The 27,472-nt window shown below is 42.2% G+C and overlaps 1 protein-coding gene across 2 annotated transcripts in view; it reads left to right on the forward strand.

The window, feature by feature from the left end:
- The window catches only part of LOC126236320 (zinc transporter foi-like), a 286,454-nt gene that overhangs the window by 109,591 nt on the left and 149,391 nt on the right, over positions 1–27,472 (forward strand). The window lies entirely within an intron of this gene.

Raw genomic sequence — 27,472 nt, forward strand, 5'->3', positions numbered from 1 at the left:
CCTCTCCTGCACAAACTCGGCCGGTTTGACATCCTACTTCCCTCAAAAAGAAAAAACAGAGCAATTAATACTGTATAGGATTATTTGTGACCGGGAGAATAATAACTCGTCAAAAAATTTACACCCTTTATTGCCTATTAACTAATAATTGTCACTACTGTGTGACATAAAATTAAGTATAGGAAACATAAAACCAGTAAAGACAAGCAAGACAGTACACATTTCTTCAATCTTAGGTCCCAGCATTTTTTTCTTTCTATCTTGGCACAGCCTTAGATGGCGTGCTTTCCTTTATGCGAAAGACTATTACCTCATCGCAGTTCGTCAAACGTTTTGCTGCATGAAAAATCAAAATGTCGTTGTCAAATACTGAAAAAGCTGTTAATACGAATAGTGCCAAAGACTAATGTGGTTTCTCGATTTGATTACGTTTATTTTGTCACTGCTCGATAAAACTAAATAGGCTTTCCTAATACTGCAGCAATTGTAGTACACGCCAAATAAGCAAGACTGTTTTGGTAAAAATGGCTATTTTTATATACCTCATTTATGTAAATAACACGACAGAACATGATTCCCGAAGTGCCAATATCAAATGCCTATAAGGCGTACAACAAGCAGAAAGTTTTACGTTAGGAAATAGTTTCACATTTCATTCATACGACCGAGCGAGGTGGCGCAGTGGTAAGACACTGGACTCGCATTCGGGAGGACGACGGTTCAATCCCGCGTCCGGCCATCCTGATTTAGGTTTTCCGTGATTTCCCTAAATCGCTCCAGGCAAATGCCGGGATGGTTCCTTTGAAAGGGCACGGCCGACTTCCTTCCCTAATCCGATGAGACCGATGACCTCGCTGTCTGGTCTCCTTCCCCAAAAAACCAACCAATCATTCATACGCTCCAGTTTCTCATGCATGAGATCGAAAAGTAGTAGTACGAATTTTTATACAAATTTGAAATCGTCATAATCTTCCACATAACAGTCAATCTTGTCATCACTAATTCTGTAATTATTCCTGCCAATGGCAAAACTTACTCTCCGGTTAACTTCACTAATCCTGCCAAAATCACCAGTTTAGTTATCCAGCGTTTATTCTGCGGTGAGGCGTTATTACGTGTTCGTGCAACACATTTTCCGCGCCTATTCCGAGAATAGAACTTAAGCGGATGCTAACCGGGGACTACACAACTGGCCCTGAGCACTGTATCAATCTGGCAAAACTAAATTTTTTCGAAACGCCTAGAAAATTAATACGTAATCTTTCTTATTTGTTATTCCTGTTAGTCGTTTATTTCCACTCGGGTAGTCTCATTCTATGAATTTCGCTAATGATTATAACCACGCTGATCATTCACACTCCCAATCAACAACATAAACAAAACAGCGATTGGCATTCACCTGTTAGGGGTTACTCGGCTCTGGTCATATAGCTCCGCCTCCTTTTGTCTGCGGGAAAGTTTTTATTTGTAGACGCGACGGGGATTCCTCCGGCAGAGATATCAATTATAGTATGCACGCATTCAAAAATGAAATGATTCGTTCAGAAATCAACTTAGAATGTGTTCAAAAATGTTCAAAAACCAACTGGGATGCGTTTCAAAATCGTATGATTGATCTACAGACCAACGTGCGCTGGGTGCTAGTACAATAAGGTTTTCTTCTTCAAAAATATGAATTTGCCCCCCCTCCCCCCCCCCCCGAAATAGCCGCTCGGGGCAGATAACCCCGGTTTCCGGTTTCCCTCCCCCCTTCGCCCCCCTTTCCCCCAAAAAAAGTCAGGGCCTGAGCTGCTATGAAGATTATAGTGAACGTCTTACTGTAGCCAAAATAGTCACGAATACAACACTCGCCACATTTTAAAAAGTGTGATGTTTTACCGCCAAGAGCTGCAGCTAAGTATTCTTTATTGAACAACCTGTTTCGGTCCAAAGACCATCAACACTTTCGTAAAACATTGACATCTTCCTGGGGGATATAAAGTGAATGGCGCAAAATAATTAAATCCATGAATTCGTCACTGTTGTCAAACAATAACATAAATTACACCGTTAATCATAAAAATGTGCCGAACAGTCCACTGGTTCATATTATATAAACAATCAGCATTAACGTTACGTAGGCATTCTACATACTGCAATACTGACTAATTCATGGATTTTATTATTTCGTGCAATTGATCGTCAGGACGAACAAACTTCACGAGCTTTGTATAGTTTCCAACACGAAGTTGTTACAGCAAATAGGTTATTAAGGAGGAACCTAGTGGAAGTAAAAGAAAGTAACTTGACGGTTCCATATGAACCTGTATGCATATAATTAAACAAGTAACTGCACATAAAGTAAATACACTTGGATTTGACGTTTTGTCAAAAAGTCCGTTCAGTATAGGCGGCAATTCGTCACATTGCTATGAACACCAATAGCGTTATCCAGTGAAGTACAGACTCAAATTGGACGCTTTATTTTGAGAGTGGTGTAAGTCAATTGGTAATCAATTATTGTGCCGCCCTAACATGATTCTCCGCCAACGGCAAATGAGATTGAGCGGCAGGTCTGATTACCTCCCAGCTATGCTACCAGCGAAACAATAACGTATAACGTATTACTTATTAGCCAGGCGCAACGAACCGCTGTGAATGAAATTATTTTCTGCGACTCTTCAACGAGAGAGCGTTTTGAACAAATGAGATATCGCGTAATTTGTAGCCATTTTAGCAATAGGTCGGTGTATTAAAATAGAAGCCTCGAGCGTTTGAATACTGTCGACGCCCCACGATGAGAAACACGAAAAGCATCGCCGCCAGATGAAGTAAAGTATGAATAAGCGCGCCGCCCCACGGGGAGAAAAACCATTTATCAGCACCGGCGTGAAAATGTTACATATAAGGTCCATTACTGTTAAGTTAAGCAGCTGCTCACACAGCAATACAACGCTTTGTCAGGCAGTTACAATGTCACAGTTTTGGGCCTGTGAGTGTGGCAGCAATCTGAAACAGAGGACAGTTGATCTGAAGTGTTTTGATTGATACCAGCTTTTAACTATGGGGACCGTCGACGACAATATTGCAGTCTTACCATAGGTAGTCATTTGGGGGCTCGTAACATAGTAGTTTATGGTTGTAGCAGTTATTGTTAATAACATTGGTACATTAGCGGCCCGAGGTGTGTCCACACAGTGTCATTATTGGCCCTTGAGCAAAGAAGTCTGACGACCACTACCCTGGATCATACCCAATTTTAAAAGGTTATGCAATGTAAGTTATGCCTGGACGCTCAAGCCAAAATCAAAGTTATGTTAATAACGTATTGTGTTCCCTTTGAAAAACGTCACGTTTGTTGCAGGAATAGTGTATAACACTAGACTTCAGCAAGACTTTGTGTGTAATACGAAGTATCTAAGGGAGGGTGGGGGGGAGGAGAAGAAGGGGATTACCACCTTTGCCCCTCTCCCACCTGAACCGAACTAAGAATGGAAAAAACCGACCGGTTAAAAGCGGCCGGCCGTGGTGGCCAAGCGGTTCTAGGCGCTTCAGTCCGGAACCGCGCGACTGCTACGGTCGCAGGTTCGAATCCTGTCTCGGGCATGGATGTGTGTGATGTCCTTAGGTTAGTTAGGTTTAAGTAGTTCTAAGTTCTAGGGGACTGATGGCCTCAGATGTTAAGTCTCATAGTGCTCAGAGCCATTTGAACCATTTGGTTAAAAGCGATACCGGTATTTTAGTTCTGAATAATCGGTATTTTTCGACATTTGTTTGGTCGAGGTTATAACAAGTGCGTTTTTATTTTTTCGTAATAAACAGGTAAAAAACCGAAATGTTAATTAGCCATAAAAGAAGTGCTAAATTTTTGGTATTTTTAATAAACGTTAGAAACATTACAAATGGAAGCTGCTCCTTTTTTCTATTGCTAGGTTGGTTGGTTGGTTTGGGGAAGGAGACCAGACAGCGTGGTCATCGGTCTCATCGGATTAGGGAAGGATTGGGAAGGAAGTCGGCCGTGCCCTTTCAGAGGAACCATCCCGGCATTTGCCTGGAGTGATTTAGGGAAATCACGGAAAACCTAAATCAGGATGGCCGGACGCGGGATTGAACCGTCGTCCTCCCGAATGCGAGTCCAGTGTCTAACCACTGCGCCACCCCGCTCGGTCTTCTATTGCTTCGACACATTATTATAGAAGATGAGAATAGCTACCAGTGGTGTTTTAATTACAACAGAAACACATGGCATAAGAATTGGTGTAGTATTTCTGAGAGCATAATGTACCTGTACCATGTGGCGTGGCCTACTTGATGATGGTGTGTATACGCAGTGTACGAGACTTGCCCCATGCTATCTATACTGTAGTTTCTCGCTGTCGTCGTCGGACATTTGTTGTATTACAGAATGCCTCCAGCCCTAGTCTGGAAATGTTTTACGTCGTCGGACATTTGTTGTATTACAGAATGCCTCCAGCCCTAGTCTGGAAATGTTTTACAAAGTGCGGTATCAGCAAAGTACAATCCCCCATATGCTTTAAAAGATGAAGAACGAGAGGGTTAACAACAAACTTGAGACATCATATAAGGAGAAAACTTGAAATATAACAATGCGGTCATACTTTGTAGTAAATATAGAAAGTAACTGATATGCTGCCTATGTCTACATAATACTCGTTTATCTGCTTGTGAGTTTTGAAAATGGACAAACTAACATGAGAAACTTACTTCATCAGTCCCAGTTTTCACTCTTTAGCACTGACTCTTCGTAAAGGCGAAGTAGTGGTATGATCCTCGATCACAACATGATTTCTAAGCAGAGTTTCAAAAAATTAGAATCGGTAGGATACTTTTTTTTTAATATGAAATCACTTCTTACTTTCTGAGAAAAACAGCGAATGGTGGACTGACTAGTTGTCTTTTATTTGCCTATTTAATTTAATATTTTGATTCTATGTATCTTGAAACTGAGGGAGTCAAAATTGTTCAATCTTTGTTCGATTTCTACGTTTATTACAGGAACTAATAGGAACAACAAATTCGAAAATCGGTTATTTCAGAAACTGGTTATTTTGAACAGTTTTAACACGGGGTTAACTGGCGTTGAAAGAGACCAATGTAACCGAAAACCGGTTGCTTCCAAGATAACCGCCATCCCTAAACCGCTTCTCATCCGCGTCTACTGTGTGTCGTCTCCTTACAGCTTTAGCATACGTTGATGGATTTCAGTCGGCGCAGTTTGTTCAGCAATGACGAATTCGGTGACACATAGGTTTTATACGCACCTCAGTGTCTGACACCACTTTGTAAAGCTCTCTTGCTATTACCTTCGCATAATACCGCAGGACAACGAAACCAGTTGGACATTAGTGACAAGATTTTTTATTATTTTATTTTTTGTAAGTAATACAGCAACATAATGTGGCTCTGACTGTCAACACAAAAAAGTAGGCGGCATTGGTTTCGGAAAGACTTCGTATGTGCAGAGGTAGGCAGCTGATGTTGGTGTGTGGGTACCTCCCTCCCGCTTCACCGGGGACGGGGGACAGGCCGCTGTCACCGCCATGGGACAAGTCGACGTCTCGCTGGCTCGCCAGCGTCATCCTTGCCGCCTGGCGGAAGGCAGATAGCGCCACTGCCCCTCCCCCTCTACACCCCTCCTGTGTCACAACACAACACTGTGGCTGGTGAAACATTCTCCCCCCACTTGCCTATCGTGCGTCCTCCAATAAACATCTGCTCTTTCTCTAGAAGCACTCAAGTGTTGCTAACCCATAGTGTTCTGCTGTGGGTGTGAATGTGAAAGATAAAAGATGTTATGCCGATAAACGAACTGCAGAGTGTACACCGGAAAGTACAGCGTATCATAGACTGTACAGCGAACAAGCGAACACTGCCGCCTTTAAGAGTGTTGTTTGCGGTTAGCCGGCCGGTGTGGCCGAGCGGTTCTAGGCGCTGCAGTCTGGAACCGCGCGACCGCTACGGTCGCAGGTTCGAATCCTGCCTCGGGCATGGATGTGTGTGATGTCCTTAGGTTAGTTAGGTTTAAGTAGTTCCAAGTTCTAGGGGACTGATGACCTCAGAAGTTAAGTCCCATAGTGCTTAGAACTTTTTTTTTTTTTTTTGCGGTTAGCTTAGTAACCTGTGCACATCACCTCTAATGCGACAAGTACTCTGGAATAATGACAATCATTTCTTCAAGCTTAGTGTAGTCCATAAGTTCCCAAAACACATTAATTAAAATTAGTACATCTTGGTTAGGTCTTATTTGCACCTCCACCTTCTAAGTAGTCAGTTTGGGAGTTGATACACTGATCCCGACTTTGTCTCTCTTCGAACGAATGTTGGAACGCTCTGTTTGTATAGGGCATTTAATATCTTAAACGATTCCGCTTGAATCTCCTCACTTACATCAAATCTTCGCCATTTCAAATTGACTCTTACCTCGGGAAAGAGGAAATAGTCGCGTGAAGCTAAATCCGGTAAGTACAACCGGTCCTGAATACTTTAACCAGTACGCGGTCGTGCATTGTGATTGTGGCATATTGGGTCGTTCGTGCGCCACTTCTATGGGCATTTTGACGATTGCTGCTTAATTTCAGTGCATTATACTTCAGACCAAGCGAGGTAGCGCAGTTTTTAGCACACTGGACTCGCTTTCTGGAGGACGACGGTTCAAACCCGCGTCCGGTCATCCTGATTTAAGTTTTACGTGATTTCCCAGATCGCTTAAGGTAAATGTCGGGATGATTCCTTAGAAAGGGCACGACCGCATTCCTTCCCCATTGTTCCATAACCCGAGCTTGTGCTGCGTCGCTGAGGACCTCGTAGTCGACAGGACGTTAAATACTAACTTCCTCCTCCTCCTCCTCCTCCTCCTCCTCCTCCTCCGCCGGCCGCGGTGGTCTAGCGGTTCTAGGCGCTCAGCCAGGAACCGCGCGACTGCTACGGTCGCAGGTTCGAATCCTGCCTCGGGCATAGATGTGTGTGATGTCCTTAGGTTAGTTAGGTTTAATTAGTTCTAAGTTCTAGGGGACTTATGACCACAGATGTTGAGTCCCATAGTGCTCAGAGCCATTTGAACCATTTTCCTCCTCCTCCTCCTCCTCCTCCTCCTCCTCCTCCTCCATTTAATGTTCAGTGAAAAGGAAATCATTATTGAGCCCATCATTCAACCAGACCTGAGAACTGATAGTTGCAATGGCAAATGCAGGGAGCCTCGCGAAATTGGAAATGCGGTGAGAAAATCATAATAAAGATCAGTTACAACACGTCAGCGATCAGGTTCTGGTCATCTATTCAGATAGACAGCACTACAGTAGCTTGGACAGGCTATAAGCATAATAAAATTTGTGGCTTTCACTGCCAGAGGTCGCGCCATTTAAAAGGCCATAATAACCGCACAAGCTAACCAACTTTTAATTATTTGTTATTCCTCAGTTTCTCATCATGTGTGCAAGAGAGTTGTATCTCTGAAATTGTTCCATACAAATCTGCTATTGTGGTGCAAAAAAACCGCCATCGTTCTATTAAAGAAACGAAGTTAATGACTATACATCCGTGATAAAAGTAGTGGCGTAAACCCGTTCGTCTGTTCAAAAAAATGGTTCAAATGGCCCTGAGCACTATGGGACTTAACATCTGAGGTCATCAGTCCCTAGAACTTAGAACTACTTAAAGCTAACTAACCTAAGGACATCACACACATCCATGCCGGAAGCAGGTTGGTTCAAATGGCTCTGAGCACTATGGGACTAAACTGCTGAGGTCATTAGTCCCCTAGAACTTAGAACTAGTTAAACCTAACTAACCTAAGGACATCACATACATCCATGCCCGAGGCAGGATTCGAACCTGCGACCGTAGCAGCCGCGCGGTTCCGGACTGAGCGCCTAGAACCGCTAGACCACCGCGGCCGGCGCCAGAAGCAGGATTCGAACCTGCGACCGTAGCGCGTTCGTCTGTATTTCATATGTCTCTGCTCACTGTTCATCCAGGTGAAAATGAAGTTATTTGAGGTAAAAAAGTGAAGGCGAAGAGACAGGCGGCTATCCAAGCGATACACGCAACAGCGCTGTCGTTGCCAACTTACCCGACTGGGTCTTTGGCAGCGCGGTTATCACCGCCCTCGCATTACCACAGAATATCTGCTGCTCACTGTGTGTAGAACGCGACCCCACGAGTCTGTTGAAGACAGAAGCAGTCGGCTATAGTCAAATGTTGCAGTGTATCCCAAATAATAATTCTTTTACAATACATTGTATCTTTCTGACCGACCAAAGATATGTGAAGATGATACAGTGAATATGGATAGTCTCCCAGATTTCACGACACATGTCTTCAAAGGGCCTCACAGGAGCTGTAGATCTCTAGGACGACTCTACACACTTCTTCGAAACTGTTTTGCAGCAGTATTACCGATTGCAACTGCTGCAGTCAGTGATACCCGTTGACGAGGTACAAGGAACGGAATTTTCTATGAAAATAAGAATTGTTGTGTCCTAAAGAACGTGGCATTTCCCACCAAATCCACTTTTCACGTATGCGGTGTGCCTGGGCACAAACAATCGGCAATGGTAGGCGACAGCTCTAAAACGAATGTGCGGCCGTGTCTGATGGTTGATCGCATTGTTGGGCAATTATTTTACTTTCATAAACTTTTCTTGTAGAGGGTTGATGACACTCATCACGTCCAATACATTTTTTCAATACCGTACCAAATCAATTCAGTATTCGCTCTCAAAAGACGAAGGTTACACACTGCTCACACCTTAGGTTCTTAATAATAGTATCAAATGTCGCTTTGAGAGTGAAGAGTAAAAACGTATCCTTTGTTCATTGACAGCTAACGACTTCTGGTGCGGATAAGCTCTTCTAATTGAGCTGAGAACAAAATGGTATCACGTCTATTACGTTATTACCACAATTATCCCTGCAAGTTCTCGAGGAAACTATAGTCTACTGAAATTTCCATTTTATGCTTCGTCACAAATTCATATTTGATGGTATTCAATTATCCATTAAAATACCACTCGCATCATGCGCTCATTATAATGAAAATAGTTCCTTAGCGCTCGGCGTTTCAGATACGGCAGAAACCTATATATCACTTATCGCAACCTGCTTATCCTTCAGTAGTGCTATCAAGCATATTCTGGTACCAGCTGCAGCTGCCATTTCCACGCCGCGGTGCAATACATGCACATTAAGAAAGAAAAAGTGTTTATATTGAGCTGCTTAAAGTATCACTAGAAACAGCACAGTATAGAAATTATTGCCCACAAAATGTTTGAACATTTATAAGAATTCGATTTGAGTTGATTTGTACACTGTCGGTGTAAAGTTTCTTAAGTTCACCTAGTTAAATATTCCTTTCACTATCTGTTTGTAAGTTACAGACGAAAACATCGTGTTTGGAGCACCCTGAATATGGTTTAGAATATCTAATATTTAAGAAATAAAGATTTTGAATAAAATGCTTTCTAAAAAAGGGGAGGAATGGTTTGTCGTGTACTTTACTTAGTGAGGCAATGAGGCATGTAGGATCCTTCAATGGAACTAGATATTTTTAACGAATTTTTATAGCTGTTGAAAAGGAGATAATAATACGATACTACTTGCCGATGAAACTTTTTGCAAGAAAAGTAGTTGAAGTACTCCAGCAGCATCGTTACCGGATATTTACGTGGTGAAGTAGGGCAGACCACGCTGTGTGTATAGCTTTGCTCTTCACATTCACACTTCTGCAAAAAATTTTACAGCAGAATTAAATAAGGTTACGCACCTCTTCTACTATTGACACAATAGTGCAGGCTATAATTGTATATATTTGGGAGGTATATACGTCATACTGTACATTTCCGTAAGAGCGCGACGCTTATTGACTTTTGCTTCAGCGCGGATGCACTAATAACGTTCAAAATCCTACTGCAATCAATAATTCCCGAGTAGGGGGTTAATGGACGAGGGACGCTGCATTGCAGCCTACGATAAGTTGGAAGTTTGAGTCCGTCAGGGACCGTGTCCGGATGGCCGAAGCGGTTAAGGCAACCGCTCGTGAGAAGCCTTAAATCCGGGTTCGAGTCCCGGTCCAGCACATTTTCAACTTTCTCCGTTGCATTGCCACAATGCCCTGCGCGGCTGGAAGTCACGAATTCCCACCCGTCCATTCCCTTTTATTCCCATTCTCTATTTCATATCAGCGGATAAAATGAAGAACACTAACCATGTATCAAAGTACTGAACCACCAACCCGCGCTCTCCCTCTATTCCAAAACCTGATGCTCATGCCTTGAACTAGTTATGGAGTAACAGGGATGTCTCGTATAGCCTTATTTAAATTAGTTGTTATCTGACATTTAGGATCTGAAATTGCGAAGTTGCCACACCAGATACTGTCTGAAGGCGGTCAAGAGAGCGTTCCCATATCAACAATGATAGAAAACTGCTTTCTTTTCCATCTACTACAAAAATTTATTGTAAACATTAAAAAATTCACATTTGGTGTATTTCTTTAGTGCTTCATAATATTTTAAAAAAATCAGTTGTTAATTTTAAATAGGGCCAGAGTTAGGTTTTTTCTTGAAAAAGGTGAAATTTTTACATTCGGAAAAGTTGAGGACTGGCATGCGGAATGCTTCGTGCAGTGGAAGTGGGAGCCTACAGTGGTTGGCTGCCATTGGTGTATTGATGGTGGGAGCAGTTAAATCAGTTAATTGTAAAATGACAACTACTTTAAATCGGATTATGGAGGTTTTGGTCATAAGGAGGTCAGTATTTGGCTCATCGCTAGCGTGTGTCACACACTTTGCGCAACGGTTTCCAGAAATGCTCCAACTAACATGTCTGGAACGCTCTCTTAGCTAACCGTGACGCCGTCACTGCTGCGCAGAGCCTTTGATTTGACTTTACCCAAAGTTTTCAGCGCCGCCTGTGGCTACGGGCTTCGCTGCATGACAACCAATTGTCGCGCTGAATACCCACGCTCAAGCAGCGGGCGTTTCCACAAAAGCTGTGCCAAATCAGTGCCATAGGTATTTTTTTTTTTAGCTTCGTTTTCCTTAGAAACTGTCCCGGAGCAGTGTGGCCTTCAGAAAAAAGGAAACATTTAGAGTGAAAAGGTGAAACATAAGCTAAACAAAAGAGTTATAATTGAGTCCCCTTGAACGTATCTCGCCGTGAGAACTGTAGGTGACCAGGTGTCCAGCATGCAGGTTTCCTCGAAACTTTAAGTGGAAAATGTTTCCCTTCTTAATAGATAGATTAGATATTTACGAAGTGTGAGGACATCTGAAAAGAATTAAGGTCGGTAAGACGTTTGCAGTTTACACTTAATCTTCATAAAAACGCAACGGTTTATTTTAAAAATTAGTTTTACATGGAATAACACGACTTCTACGATAATCTACACATAGAAATTTGATTGGTTTTGGCGTAGACCTTACTCTCACTGAAGCGGAGAGAAAGGCGACTCCACTTCCAAATGTTATAGTTTTCGCTACAATTTTGGTCTTCAGCGGTCACCAAACAAGGTTAACGGTGGTTAAGGCACTGGATTTGTGTTTGAAGGAATGAGGTTCGAAATCACAACAAGCCATCTAAATTTAGTTTTGACAGATGGCCTTTGTAGTCTGGTCCCTTCAACCCCACAAACCAACCAACCAATTTAGTTTCCCGGATTTCCCTAAATTCATTAAGCTGAATGCTGAAATGACTCACTTGAAAAGGGCAAGATTGATTTCCTGCTAATCCTTCTTCAATTAGAGCTCGCCGTTCGTCCGTATTTTCATTATTATGCATACAGAATGACTTCAAGAAGAATATAATAATTCCAATCCGAAAGAAAGCAGGAGTTGACAGGTGTGAAAATTACCGAACTGTCAGTTTAATAAGTCACGGCTGCAAAATACTGACACGAATTCTGTACAGACGAATGGAAAATACTCGTAGAAGCCGACCTTGGGGAAGATCAGTTTGGATTCCGCCGAAATGTTGGAACACGCGAGGCAATACTGACCCTGCGACTTATCTTAGAAGATAGATTAACCCTTCGGTGGACGCGGCTTTCATACTTCCATGAGTGGGCGCGTTGCGGCTTTTGCACCGCAATTAGTTTAGATTTTTAACCTAAAGAAAAATAATTATCCCATCAGTAATACTTAGGTAAAATGCATCAATTTCTTTTTCCGTAATTTCAGCACTTGCTTTTGGTCCTGACAAAACTTTTAGGATGTTCTTGGCCTTGGTTTTAGGAGAAGAAGGAAGCGGTTCATTTATCCAAATAGTTTCTTTATTTTTTCCTACGTAAAATCGGTAATCCTCTGTTTGTTGTCTCCCCTCTTCAAACAGGTGGTCATCTGTTTCGTCTGTTGATTGTTCGGAGTCACTGCTGTGGTTTTCTTCTTCAATAACTTCCTCTTCTGACTCAGAACCACATGAATCTGACAACTTTTGCAATTCTTCTTCTGACAATTCCCGCAGTACTTTCTCATAGTCTTCAGGACATACAGTTAGATGGTACCTTCAAATGCCTTCTTTTTCTCCATTTCCGCGCTTTTATGAGACCTAATGAAACACATGTTTTTTGTAAAAGTAATATATTGTGGAAGATTAATATCCAAGATTGAAAAAAGTATTGAAAATTGCATATGAGAACTTTGATTCGATTCGAATATTCATTATATACTAATATAAAAGAAAGATTGCCTTGAGGCGAAAGAAAAACACAAGTATAGAAAATACTTAAGTCACGAGGCGCATAACGGCGAACACACCGCAAACGCAACACTCACGTTTCAAACAACAATAGCGACCAAACTGCTGAAAGCATGAATAGCGCAAATGTAGTAAGTGGTGACATCTGTTGAGAACAACAAATACGTATCTGGACGTGGACACAACTGTAACGGTATCTGTGATACTAACAAAACTAAATCTTGCGGCTATCTGCCGCAGGCGCGCCCACTGAAGGGTTAAGAAAAGGCAAACCTACTTTTCTAGCATTTGTAGACTTAGAGAAAACTTTTGGCTATGTTGACAGAAATACTCTCTTTCAATTTCTGAAGGCGGCAGGGGTCAAATGCAGGGAGCGAAAGGCTATTTACCATTTGTAAAGAAACCAGATGGCGGTTATAAGAGTCGAAGGGCATGAAAGGTAAGCAGTGGTTGGGAAGGGAGTGAGACAGGGTTGTAGCCCATCCCCGATGTTATTCAATCTGTATATTGAGCAAGCAGTGAAGAAAACAAAAGAAAAATTCGGAGTAGGAATTAAAATCCATGGAGAAGAAATAAAAACTGACATTGTAATTCTGTCAGAGACAGCCAAGGACCTGAGAGCAGTTGAACGGAATGGACAGTGTCTTAAAAGAAGTATGTAAGATGAACAACTAAAACAAAACGAGAATAATGGAATGCAGTCTCATTAAATCAGATGATGCTGAAGGAATTAGATTAGGAAATGAGACACTTAAAGTAGTGGATGAGTTTCGCTTTTTGGGGAGCGAAATAACTGATGATGATCGAAGTAGAGAGGATACAAAATGTAGACTGGCAATGTCAAGGAAAGCGTTTCTGAAGAAGAGAAATTTGGTAACATCGAGTTTAGATTTAAGTGCCAGGAAGTCTTTCGAAAGTATTTGTATGGAGTGTAGCCATGTATGGAAGTGAAACATGGACGATAAATGGTGTAGACAAGAAGAGAATAGAAGCTTTCGAAATGTGGTGCTACAGAAGAATGCTGAAGATTAGGTGGGTAGATCACGTAACTAATGAGGAGGTACTGAATAGAATTGGGGAGAAGAGGAATTTATGGCACAACTTGACTAGGACAAGGGATCGGTTGGTAGGACAGCTTCTGAGGCATCAAGGAATAACCAGTTTATTGCTGGAGGGAAGCGTGGAGGGTAAAAACCCTAGAGGGAGACCAAGGGATGAATACACAAAGCAGAAACAGAAGGATGTAGGTTGCAGTACTTACTCAGAGATGAAGAAGCTTGCACACGATAGAGCAACCTGGAGACCTGCATCAAACCAGTCTCTGGACTGAAGACCATAACAACAACATACAGAATATATGTTGGTAGGGTTTCGTAATACTGTAAAGTAGTCCATTAGCTTTAAAATGAAGAAATGTATGTTGTCGGACTACATACACGGTCTGATCAAAGATGAGAAAATAAGCAAAAAAAAACTGTAATATCGACGAGAAAAATATTGTTAAATAGGTATGGTATCCATTCTTTCGGAAATGTTTATACTCTCATCTACACTGATCTCTCGCAGTGCTCGCCGCGCTCACGGTTGCGTGTGCTTTTTTTTTTTTTTTTTACTGTTCACAAGAACTTTGACACTGGTCTTCATGATTTACAAATGCTTTGGAGTTTCATGCAGAATACAGCACTCACTTCTTAAAGATGACATCATTCAAATGAGCACCGCTTTTATCGGAGTAGCTACTCAGTGTGTCCTCCAGTACGGTAAAACGAATACCGGCGACTTGTCTACGGATATCGGCCTCTAGCGTCTGCAAGTGTTCGGGCGATCTTCGAACACTTTGGAAGAATGAAGAGGAAGAAATTGGGAACCGTCAGATAGGGTGGACGTGCCGGCCAAGCCATATCACCAAATCGGGAGATGGGACGTCCAGGAAAAGGTTCACGCAGATGGCCATTGACAGGTGGGCGCTGTGTGCAGTTCCACCGTCCTGCTGATTGCACGTAATTGAATGGGGATGCTGTTGTAGCGCAAGGACGTCAAAATTTTTAATCACAGACCCAAACCGCGTTGCCACATGGACACGGTCTTGCACACTCCTTTTTTCCATGGTAACTGATTTTCACACTCCCTTGCAATGCTGCTAGCGTGGCACCGACTACGTGCGCGTGCACTCGCAGGCACAGTAACCAATAAAAAAGGGGCGTTCTTTCTGACTCAGCCTGTATATGCGCCTGATAGCATATCGATCTTTCAAAGCAGACACACAATAATGTCCGACCTCTCGCGGGAATACAGTAGCGCCGCCAGCGAAAAGGAATAATGAACAGGAGACACTACGCTGTAGTATGTGGCATATGGAGATTTGGGTCGGGCGGGAGACGTGCTCGGATAGCCGAAGCGATTAAGGAGACCGATCGCTTAAAGCGGGAAATCAGAGTTCGAATCCCGGTCCGGCACAAATTTTCATCTCTCGCCATTGACGTACTTAAAGCTCCAATGCAGCAAAAGTCATAAATTTCTTAGGTCAAGTAGAAAATATTCTCAGAATGAGATTTTCACTCTGCAGTGGAGTGTGCGCTGATATGAAACTTCCTGGCAGATTAAAGCTGTCTGCCGGACCGAGACTCGAACTCTGGACCTTTGCCTTTCGCTGGCAAATGCTCTACCATCTGAGCTACCCAAGCACGACTCACGCGCCGTCCTCACAGCTTTACTTCCGCCAGAACCTCGTCTCCTACTTCCCAAACTTCACAGAAGCTCTCCTGCGAACCTTGCAGAACTAGCACTCCTGGGAGAAAGGATATTGCGGAGACATGGCTTAGCCACAGCCTGGGGGATGTTTCCAGAATGAGCTCAGATGGTAGAGCACTTGCCCGGGAAAGGCAAAGGTTCAGAGTTCGAGTCTCGATCCGGCACACAGTTTTAATCTGCCAGGAAGTTTCAGAAAATATTCTGCCAGAATATAGTTTCATCACTGGCAACTCAAGTGGTGATATTGTTGGGTGTAGTCGACAGATGAAGAAAACTAATAGATGACTGCGTTAAAATCTGTAAAAAAACTACTTTCTATAGAGGTATATTTTTTAATAAGAGTGTGTCCTTCGTATTTCGTACGTCATGTTAATATATATATCCAATAGAGGCAACATTCGGTCACGTAAATTTATAGCATAGCTTATTCATGTAATAACCATAGAAGTCCAGTGACATTTAGGTCATTTAACAGCTAAGTAAGAAAGGCTTATTTACGGGTCAAGATAATATTTCTTCTTTTAGAAGCACGGTTTTTGTTAACACTTTGAAAACTTCCCTTCCGCAGTATCTTTTTCCGATTTTTTGGAATCTTTAACTTGGTCTTCATACACATACTGTAAGCTGGTCTAGAACATAACTGACGATGTTACGAGAGAACCATCGGCTTACACCAGCAGTCTCCAGTGATGTAGATGGTCAGTCAATCTGTGTACGCGTGTGTTCAGCTTATATGTTTATAAAACTAAGTGAGCAAAAATGACAACCGTCCTTTCGTTTTTACGAATGCACTTAACACAACGAACTTTAAATTTAGCGAGGCGGTGAATATTATTGAACAACCTGCACTTTTCAGCATATGTGTTCTTTAATACAGCGATTCACTATCGCTTCTCGTCCGCTGTAGAGCCTTCCATGTAATGTGTACCTAAAGAACAAAGCTGCAAAAAAAAAATAATTTCTTTCTCTGTGGGTAGTCGTTTACATTAACTATTAAACACTGCGCATATGATCGATGTCCCCAGTGAGTGCATGTATTCTTGATGTTTGTGCGCTCATCTGCTCTTACATTGATCTTTCGTAGATTTTGGCGTGCGCTTGTGTATACACTGGTATCCAAAATTAAAGCAGCAAACGGAAATTTCGCAAGGTTGCGTTTATTTTGCCATTAAACAGTATAAACAGGTGATGGTGAAGTAGAAACACGGTAAAAAATACAGAACGTAAACAACCACAGCAAACAAAACGTTATACAAAAATGTTCTTCGTTTTTTTCCAGCTTAACTGATTTACACACACATTCCGACAACTAGTTAATGTGCTCAGTATGGGGTGTGACCACCTCTGGCAGCAATACAGGCCTGACAACGACGGGGCATGCTGTGAACGATGTGATCAGTCTCGTGTTGAGGCAATAACGCTCATTCTTCCTGCAGAGCTCCTCGCAGTCTTGGAGAGTGGTTGGTGGATGCTGTCGTGCTACAATCCATAGCAGCTCACGCCATGTGTGCAATATCTTCCGTTTCCAAGAAAATGTCAATCAACCTGTGCTCTATTAGGTCGCGCGTTATCGTCCATCAAGTCTGCGCCCACAGTAACTCGCAACAACCGCAAATGAGGTCCCAAGATCTCGTCAAGATCACCTTGTCGATTCACCCGTACAATTTTATGAAGAGAAGTTAGAGTGGTAAACGTAATCCCTGCCCACACCATTAAGGATTCTCCTTGATACCTATCTCTTTCCACAATGTTTGGGTCCACAAATCGCGTTCCACGTTCCCTACAGATACGAATTCATCGAGAATCCCTCTCCAGACTAAATCGGGACTCATGTCTGAAAACTATACTGGCCTACTCTCCGACCGTACGGATGGCATGTTTATGACTCACTCTAGACGTTCCCTTCTGTGAAGACGCGCCAGATGTAGACATACAGCAGGTCTCAGACAGTAAAGGCCACTCTGCCGAAGCCTTCTGCACACGTTTGTCTCGATACATCGAATGGATGCTACGAGCTCACATGTCAGTTGCCGTGCAGTAATAAGGCGGTACTGTCGTGCCCTTATAGCCAAATAATGGTCCTTTTGCAGTCATACATGGTCGACCCTGCCCTGGTCTTCGGGATGCAATTTCGATCTCTATAAGCAGTCGCAGAAACTACATAACGATTCACATTAAGCCATCGAGCCACATCAGTCTGCGACAATCCTGCTTCCTTTCTTTCCATGGCCCTCCACCGCAGAGAGTCTGATAGGCATTTTTCTGCGTCATACTGCACCGTCTGTGACTGTGTACACAGCGATTGTGGATTCGGGGCTACCCAGCAAACACTACTTCGTTCAAAGTTGCCCTGAAGTCATCGTTGGCATGGATGCCCGTTGACCAGAATGCGATCTTCCACACAGAGCACCATCGTACGGACATCTGGTTGACATTTCGTATGGTTATATCGTGAATGAAACACAGGACGGGGAAATAGCGGTTTGTTGCTTTAATTTTGGACACCAGTGGGTGTATATATATATGATGGTCTGTCTCTTCTCACATCGGCTGACTTTGTCGTAACTGTAGTGGAATAAACAGTCATTTGGTGGGCAAGATGCATAATGTAATGGATTATGTGGATTAATATCGTAAAGAGGAGATCAGGAGAAGAAAGTGTGAGAAACTGTCTGGGAGATTATTCATGTAGTTAAAGATATAACTTATCCAAGATTTATCATCGGCATGGAGCTAATCAGCACAGCGCGTGCCAGTGCCAGTCTAGTAACCTGAAGTGGTTATTGGATCAATGACCCTGCTTTATCTTTCACGATGAGTTCCTGTTTAGTCTTGAGAGGTGTTCTATATAGCGTATCTGTATCTCGAGAACTTCCAGCGAAAGATAGAGCCGCAAGTGGTTCATTATACGTGGGACATCATTTTTGTGCCTATGATATACCCTGTACTCAGTAAAACGTTACTTGCAACTACGTGGATGATTTTTTGAGCGTGTAACCATTCGGGGTCTGGTTTTGTGGAGAACTGAGTGTCAGATTGCAAATGCCGGCCGCGGTGGTCTAGCGGTTCTAGGCGCTCAGTTCGGAACCGCGGGACTGCTACGGTCGCAGGTTCGAATCCTGCCTCGGGCATGGATGGGTGTGATGTCCTTAGGTTAGTAAGGTTTAAGTAGTTCTAAGTTCTAGGGGACTGATGACCAGAGATATTAAGTCCCATAGCGCTCAGAGCCATTTGAACCATTCAGATTGCAAATCCAAATATTCAGAGTTCAGTAATCAGTGACCTAGTACTTTTTATCCCTCGTTGCTTCCTTCACCTCTGACGATTTTTATAGAGCTATGAGAAAAGTAATGAGACTGGCAACTGTGAGCGAGCAGACAAGCTGTGTTGAACAGCGGAATTTAAAGCAACGTTATGCCATCAAGTTTTGTATTAAACTTTGGGAATCAGCGAGTATGACCTTTGAAAAGTTGAAACAGCCCTGTGGGGGACATTCCTTACCAAGAGGGCAAATTTTTCGATGGCACTAATCATTTCTGGAAGGCCGAGAATACATTGAAAATGAACCTCGCTCAGGGATAACTTCACCTTCAAAAACAGATGAAAACGTCGAAAGTGTGCGTACTGTTGACAAATTAGACAAAATTTGTTCCTCTAGAACAGGGGTTCCCAACAAAATTTTCTCGAGGACCCGTCATCGAGCATGTTTGGTACCTTGTCATATCACAGTATCAAGTACCTAAAAAAGCCAAATTAAGAGTCTTTTTATACGTTTTCTATGTTTGGTACTTAGAAAAAACATTGACATAGTCATTATTGAAAAAATATTGAGCTTAAAACTCTTTCAATTTAGCCATCATTCTTATTGTTAAATTTTGGATTATTGCTCAAAATCTTTGTCTTCAAATCTGGGTGTTTAGTATAACAAACTCCTTAAAAAAATAAAAATTGAGTATGAACTGAAAATGACAGGAACAAATTAAAACTGAGTGTATTGGTCTTTCAAGTGTACTACACTTGAGATTGCATTGAGTAAATATGTGTGTTAAATAAGAAAAGCGCGCAGTCTAACGGCATACAGCAAAACTATTTGCCTCTCTCTAATTCTAGTTTTGCGCTAGAGTGTGCTAGTGTCAGCTGGCTCTAGGAACACGCTAGACGCAGAAGTTAGCGTTCGCTGAAGCTCTGCTCATGCAGGAAGCGGCCAAAACAAAAAATCTGTTATCATACGAAATATATTTAATATATTTTTTTATTCTAATAGCATCTTGCGGACCCCTCTGGCATAGCTCGCGGACCCCTGGGGTTCCTCGGACCACCTGTTCGGAACCACTGCTCTAGAACAAACTGTCCTTCAAGTGCTTCACAAAGATGTCCTTGATAGGCTCAGGAAATGATGGACCGAGTGAGACCGGAAATTGCAGACAAGTGGATGCTGCATCATGACCACGCCCTATGTCACATGGCTACTTCCATCACGGAATTTTTGACCTCAGAAAGCCTTCCTGTTTGTTCCACAGACCCTCTATTTTCCTGATCTGAATCCTTGTGAATTTTTTTCTTTTCTCAAACTTGAAAAATGTCTTAAAAGGACGTCATTTTGGAACTCTGAAGAACAATGAAAAGAATGTGACTGACATGTCAAAAGCCCTATCAGTTAAAGCCTTTGCCGGCCGGAGTGGCCGTGTGGTTCTAGGCGCTACAGTTTGGAACCGAGCGACCGCTACGGTCGCAGGTTCGAATCCTGCCTCGGGCATGGATGTGTGTGATGTCCTTAGGTTAGTTACGTTTAATTAGTTCTAAGTTATAGGCGACTGATGACCTCAGAAGTTAAGTCGCATAGTGCTCAGAGCCATTTGAACCATTTGGTTAAAAGCGATACCGGTATTTTAGTTCTGAATAATCGGTATTTTTCGACATTTGTTTGGTCGAGGTTATAACAAGTGCGTTTTTATTTTTTCCTAATAGACAGGTAAAAAACCGAAATGTTAATTAGCCATAAAAGTAGTGGAAATTTTTGGTATTTTTAATAAACATTACAAATGGAAGCTGCTCCTTTTTTCTATTGCTTCGACACATTATTATAGAAGATGAGAATAGCTACCAGTGGTGTTTTAATTACAACAGAAACACATGGCATAAGAATTGGTGTAGTATTTCTGAGAGCATAATGTACCTGTACCATGTGGCGTGGCCTACTTGATGATGGTGTGTATACGCAGTGTACGAGACTTGCCCCATGCTATCTATACTGTAGTTTCTCGCTGCATTTGAACCATTTTGAACCAGTTAAAGCCTTTCAACGTCGGGAACAACGAATCCGCCGCCGTATAGGTGCAGCAGGTAATTGCTTTGAAGGGAACAATATTGTTGTTTGGGATATATATAAACTTTGGTAGATAAAAAAATCAGTCTCGTTACTTTTTATCACACACCCCGTATGTGAGAAATGCTGTGTTGTACCGTGATTCTTTGAGTCCATTTTAAATTGTAGGTGCCGTATAATTATCTGGGTAATGCAATTTAATGATCCGAGATTAAAGCTCTGTAGTGTTTAAATGAACTTTCGGGTTCAGGGAAATTGTAGTTAATCTATCGGGCATCTTACATGTTGGCAAACTCACTCACTTGAGAGCTGGATGGACCACAGCATCTTGTTTACAGTTTGCGGCAAATGTTCCAACAAGATGAAATTACCTATCGACAACATAGTTGGCTGCCCTATCCGCAAAATGGACACGTTTATAATCAGTATCCAATACACTGTAATGACGGCATTATTATTCAGGGATATGCTAAAGGTTTTTTGTAGTTTAATATTGCCAGAACGGCTAAGTTTAGACAAAGTAGTTTTTGCTCTTCCTAAGTGATTCTGTGATTTGCTTTACTGTTGACAGATACGATAGGACTACCTACTGAATGTACTCGTGTGGTTCTCTGTGAAGTTAGAACAGTTTGGTAGTGCACAGAAACAATGATGATTTACAAAATAATCATGTACAGGGTGTCCCGACCTCTTGCGACAAAATTCAAGGGGTTGTAGAGGGTGTCTTGGGGAACAAATCGAGGATAGGGACCCGTGTCTGGAAATGTCATCCAACGACGCTACAGAGCGTCGAAGTTATAAGCGCCGGCGTCTGTCACTAGGCCATCCCTTCTGCAGCAAACGTGACTTGTACGCCGAGGAACCGTAGGCGGAACGCCTCGCAACGTTTTTTGTTATTCAGAGATCGCAACTGTTTGCCACGATCGCCCGTGGAGAAGATGAAGTTAGATGCTGCGTAAAAAGGCTTTGTCGCCTATGAATGCGATGCTCTGTTGCCTTGGTGGGTGACAGTTTCAGACATAGGTTTCCATTCACAATCTGTTTTTCTCAGGAAACCCTCTAAAATTTCCAACGCTTTTCTGTATAAAGGATAAAAATAAGCTGTAGATAGAAACCCGAATCAGAAACCATCGTCAAGCAAGCCAAAAGAGCGTCACATTAATAAGAGAGAAGGCCTGTCTATGTAGGAGCTACGTAGCTCCATCTTCTCCACTGTCGATCGTGGCAATCAGTTGCGATCACTGAATAACAAACGACATTGCATAACGTTCTGCCTACGGTCCGTTTACGTCACGTTTACTGCAGAAAACGTGACCTAGGGGGCAGGCGCTGGCGCCTATAATAACTTCGACGCTACAGAGCGTCATTGGATGATGTTGCAGAAACGTGTTCCCATCCTCGATTTGTTCCTCGAGACACCCTCTACAATCCGTCGAAGTTTGTCGAAAATTTCTGGGACAGCCTTCACAACTTATGTACCACGTGTAGGCTTACTGTTTATGTATTCTATGCAAACCTCAAAATAGTAGAGTCTGGATCACAGCTTTAAAAAATAAGAATTCGACCTATTAAAGCAAGATAACTGCACCAAAACTGTAATCAATAAATCCTATTTTAGTGTCTGGAAATGTATAACACTCAAAAAGGAGCGAGTCACGCTATATAAAATTCACTGTAAGTAAAATTTGACTTGTTTCGATTGGAAGTAAGTTATCAAACCTAGTTTAAATGTAACAGTTGTTGATATTTTGGATTTTGCAAACCGTGGACTGGACTTTGTATTTTATAATTTGTATATTTTACCAGTACCAGAATTATGCAGGGTGGTCAGAGGCAGTCAGAAAAGCTTGTAAGGATGTTGGAGGGTAGGTTGTGCAGAGAAATAATTGTTAAAAAGAAATTTCGATACGTTGCGCCGCTTCAGAGTCAATTACCATTGAAATTAGCCAATCAGGACGTTGCACGCACAAATTCAAGCGGCCTGCCAGAGACAGTGTTGTAAAATGTGTTCTTCGTTTGGTTTCCTAAAACTGAACAAGAAAGTGATACAAAAAAATGGACATGGGACTGTAGTGAGGATGGAATCAAAGCCAAAGGCTAAGCAGTCTCATGTGCGATCACCTTCTCTATGAGAACAACTGACACTAATTATATCTGCGCGCGCAGTGGCTTGATCGGCTAACTTCAGTGGTAATTAATTCGGAAACGGCGTAACGTACCGACTTTTTTTTTCTTACCCGCTTTCCTCAGCACAACCTAACCTGCTACAACTTGAAAAGCTTTTCCGACTGTTTCTGACCACCTTATATGTGTATCCAGTAGTACAACATTTTTATAAGAAGTTAATGCATACTGACATGTTGTCACGTCACAGGCAAAAGAATTATCTGCTAACAGAAACGTAAGGTTGTTGCATATTCCGGTGCAGGTGCTCATTTACAGAGCCTATCGAATCTTACTACTGCTGCTGTCTGTCCCACATTGAGAACTTCCACTGCTCAGGGAAACGCTGCTACATAGTTGCCACATATGGAACATCGACTTTCACAATCGATGCCTTTGATTCGTTTGACTGTTTCATTTCTTCGATAACGTCGCCGTTATGCTGCTTCTCGAGCGCTTAATGGCGTCCCCGAGCGGACATTAAATGCCATCAGTCGTAATTTCTGACAGTCGTTAGTAGGTGCGGGCCAGCAGTTTTATCAAAGAATTACAGGATTTCTGAAGTTAAGGGCAGCGAAGGTGACGTGCTGCGCGTACTAAGAATTTTATGGGTCTCCAAATCCGACTTATACGTACGTAGGAGGTGTGTGATAGGAGGCGCAGCTTAACGGTGGCTAGTAACTTTGGTTCATCACTAATACCCACGTATTCGATTATGTCGTTACTGTAAGCAGTTTTGGGGGGTTGTTTGCTGTTGAGGAGTCCAAAGCACACCACAGAGCCAATGGGAAGAGCTAGCTGGGGTGTTACGTGACGAATTTTAAATAATTTTGTCGTTACATATAATGAACATAATTATTCTCAACAAACGTTTAGGAATGTTAACTTTTGAAGGCATGTCGAAGTGCTAAAGGAAACTTCAGAGTTTACGTAAATACTTAGTGCATTTTAAGTACCTCTGCCCTTAATTTTTTTTAGATTTGACCATTTAAAAATACATGGGAAACGTGCTTTTTTATTTTATTGTATTTTAAACAGGCACAACGATTATAATGTTGGATAAATTGAGCCCACGGAACATAGAAATGCCTTCGCTTTCTTTTCTGTCATTTAACCAGACGATAATCAAAGGTTTTGTTCATACAGTTACGGGCTACATCTGTAATCTACAGTTACCTTCATATGTGATTAGTTTTCAGAAGGTGATACAGCATGTTGCGCTGTTCGTTTCCAGGGGTCTTACCGCTAAGCTTGTTGGTAACTTATCATTTGCCACGTTCTTGTAGTATTGCGCACTCGAAGCATTGTTATTAAGAGATAGCTGCAAAAGTTGCAATTTTATTTATTGCAGTCAATGACTGCCACAGATAAATCACAATATGGACAAGCTTTTTAAGATCGTACATTGTGCAAAATCAGTAACGGTTCCTTCCATCCTTTTAATTCGCCTTCTCCCCTCCCCACAACCACTTTACTAAAAATGTCCTTCCTGTCTTTTCTACTTGATTTACGTAATAAAACTATCTGCATTCTTTTGTGAAATTTGAGCCCCATCTGATGGCGACTTAACCAAAAAATTGAGACTTCATATAAATATGTTGTAACTATGACAATGTTTCATACTGAAGTCAATAGTGCCTCGTATCCATATATTCGCAGTGACCTCGCAAACAACTCGCTTATGGAGCACTGTTTACTAGAACATTTTTGCTTCTGTTATCGTATACTCTCACCAGTGTTAATATTCGCTATTAATCAATGTACAGCGCTTTATGATCGAACTGTCTCACTCTAAAGGATGCGCTCATTTACGGTGATTATCGTTTTAGGAGGCAGCAACGATTGTCTCCGTATCTAGCGGCGCCGTGTCACAGCTGATTAGCAACCTCGACGGTGGGGGTGGGTTAACATTTCATAAGTGGAGCGTTGAGCAGCTAGTCTGGTCTCGAGATATTGTGTGTGACTCCGAGTAGCAACTACTGCGCATTAGGCTGTACGAACTCCACGGCAAGAACCGGCACCTATTCATCGCCATGCTATGCGCGAAACCACTACCTGAACCTCAACTTATCAGTAACTTATGTCATTATAACGTCGTAAATGAATGGTCACAAAATATCACCCAGACAGAAGTAGTTCGCACCAGCGACAAACAAGCGAATGGAGAATGTAAACAAACATATAGAATTAAAGTTTCAGTACAGCAAAAGATGAAAACGAAAGTTGAAAATCCTAGCAATGCTTTCGGGATAACTATGTTCAAAATGCTTTTAGAAGGGTATTTATTAATTTTTGTTGATATAAAATTGTTTAAGTAGTTCCAATGTTCCAATGTGTGTGAAATCTTATAGGACTTAACTGCTAAGGTCATCAGTCCCTAAGCTTACACACTACTTAACCTAAATTATCCTAAGGACAAACACACGCACCCATGCTCGAGGGAGGACTCGAACCTCCGCCGGGACTAGCCGCACAGTCCATGACTGCAGCGCCTGAGACCGCTCGGCTAATCCCGAGGAAGCCCATATTGCATGTTTATGACCTTCATGCGCTATTAAGAAGTTTAAAATTACAAGATTCACCGAGATATATAAGACACTGTTACGCCAAATATTCAGTTATATTGCTAACGACGATGAATATAACAGTGAACATGATGAAATAACGAACATTGCACAAATTTGCTCTTTGAATTTAGTATGATATTATGCGCAAGAGGATAAAGTTTCTGTAACAGTACAAAATACATGAATTTGCTACTGTAAGCTACGTATAAATCCAGTCTTTATAAATCTGAAGGAAAGAGGACAATCGACTGTCGTCGTCGTCGTCATCAAAATCTTCATGCATTAAATCCTTCGACGTGAGGGGATGATTACTGCCTCGATTAAATATCCCCAAAAGAGGCGTAACAGGCGTAAGTATTCTCACCCGATACGAGGTTTATAATCTCGGACGATCAACACTGCTTCACTCCTGTGTGGCATAAACACAATAAGATTATTGATTCGCTTGTGCCGGCCGCGGTGGCCGTGCGGTTCTGGCGCTGCAGTCCGGAACCGCAGGACTGCTACGGTCGCAGGTTCGAATCCTGCCTCGGGCATGGGTGTGTGTGATGTCCTTAGGTTAGTTAGGTTTAAGTAGTTCTAAGTTCTAGGGGACTTATGACCTAGGATGTTGAGTCCCATAGTGCTCAGAGCCATTTGAACCATTTTTTTGATTCGCTTGTATAGCGCTGTACAGTGGCTTGCGGAGTACGGCGCACCGATGCCCTTGGTTTAAACGCCAAACATCTCCAGCAGTTCCTAAACGCAGTGAGATGCTCGTTACTTCCCGAAAGGAATAGGTTTTGTGCCAGCACCAGATTTACCCTCACCACTTTCTCATCAGCAAAAACACGATACTACACTCATCACTATAGTCAGTCTCCGCTAAATAGGTATGCTCAAGACACACTTATCGAAACTGAGATGGCAATGTGTGCGTAAAGCCGGCCGGAGTGGCTGAGCGGTTCTAGGCGCTACAGTCTGGAACCGCGCGGCCGCTACGGTCGCAGGTTCGAATCCTGCCTCGGGCATGGATGTGTGTGATGTCCTTAGGTTAGTCAGGCTTAAGTAGGTCTAAGTTCTAGGGGACTGATGACTTCAGAAGTTAAGTCCCATAGTGCTGAGAGCCATTTGAACCATTTTGTGTGCGTAAAAATTATTTCTTTCCCATCTGACGGCTACACCTAACCTTCAGTCTGGCAACCAACAGTACAATACGACGTTAATTTAATGAGATTGCTGATCGTTACCTGATGGGCTTCTTTTTTTAAAAAAATTCAGGAAGAGCTTTGAAGCAATCACGAGTAGACCTGATTTAACAACAGTGCTGCTTTCCCAAGAATAACAATTCGTCTCTAATGACCTTGATGTGTTGGCGGGACGTTAAACCTTAATCTTCTTTACGAACAACAAGTACTCTCAACGAGACTGAAGTCGGTCTGGTGGTGCGGCCTTCCTTCTGAGGAGATAACTAATTTATGAATCCCGAGACTGATTAAATTCACTTGTTATTTATTCCCTCTAGCTGTCTATAGTAAATGTGTTTTAAAGAAAGTGATTGGATTTCGTAGTTTGACATTTTTGCTCATAATCTGTAGCAGCAACACGGCAGGGTAGGGACCTGTGACAGTTGAACTATCCATATTTAAATTAGGTGGTTCTTAAAACTTTTGTGACAGATATACCTTGATGCAAATATCATCAAGCTGCCCAATCTAGTAAATATGCTCAATTCGGTGTAGTGAATTATGTAATTTGATTCATTACACTAAATAGTTTAATCATCTTGTGGTGCAGTATTTCTTGTTATGTCAGTGCTTGCTACGAAAATGGGATGAGAAATTCCGGCTTATGCAAGACACTTTTTTATAGAAAAACAAGAAAAAAAGGCGGAATTCCTCATCCCACCCCCACTAAATAGTTCACTGATAAAATTCTTTCCTCCTCCTTATCTTGTTTGCACGTGAGACAGGTTCAAAGCCTTTTACTATCAATG

This window comes from Schistocerca nitens, chromosome 2, assembly GCF_023898315.1.
Source record: "Schistocerca nitens isolate TAMUIC-IGC-003100 chromosome 2, iqSchNite1.1, whole genome shotgun sequence".
NCBI lineage: Eukaryota > Metazoa > Arthropoda > Insecta > Orthoptera > Acrididae > Schistocerca > Schistocerca nitens.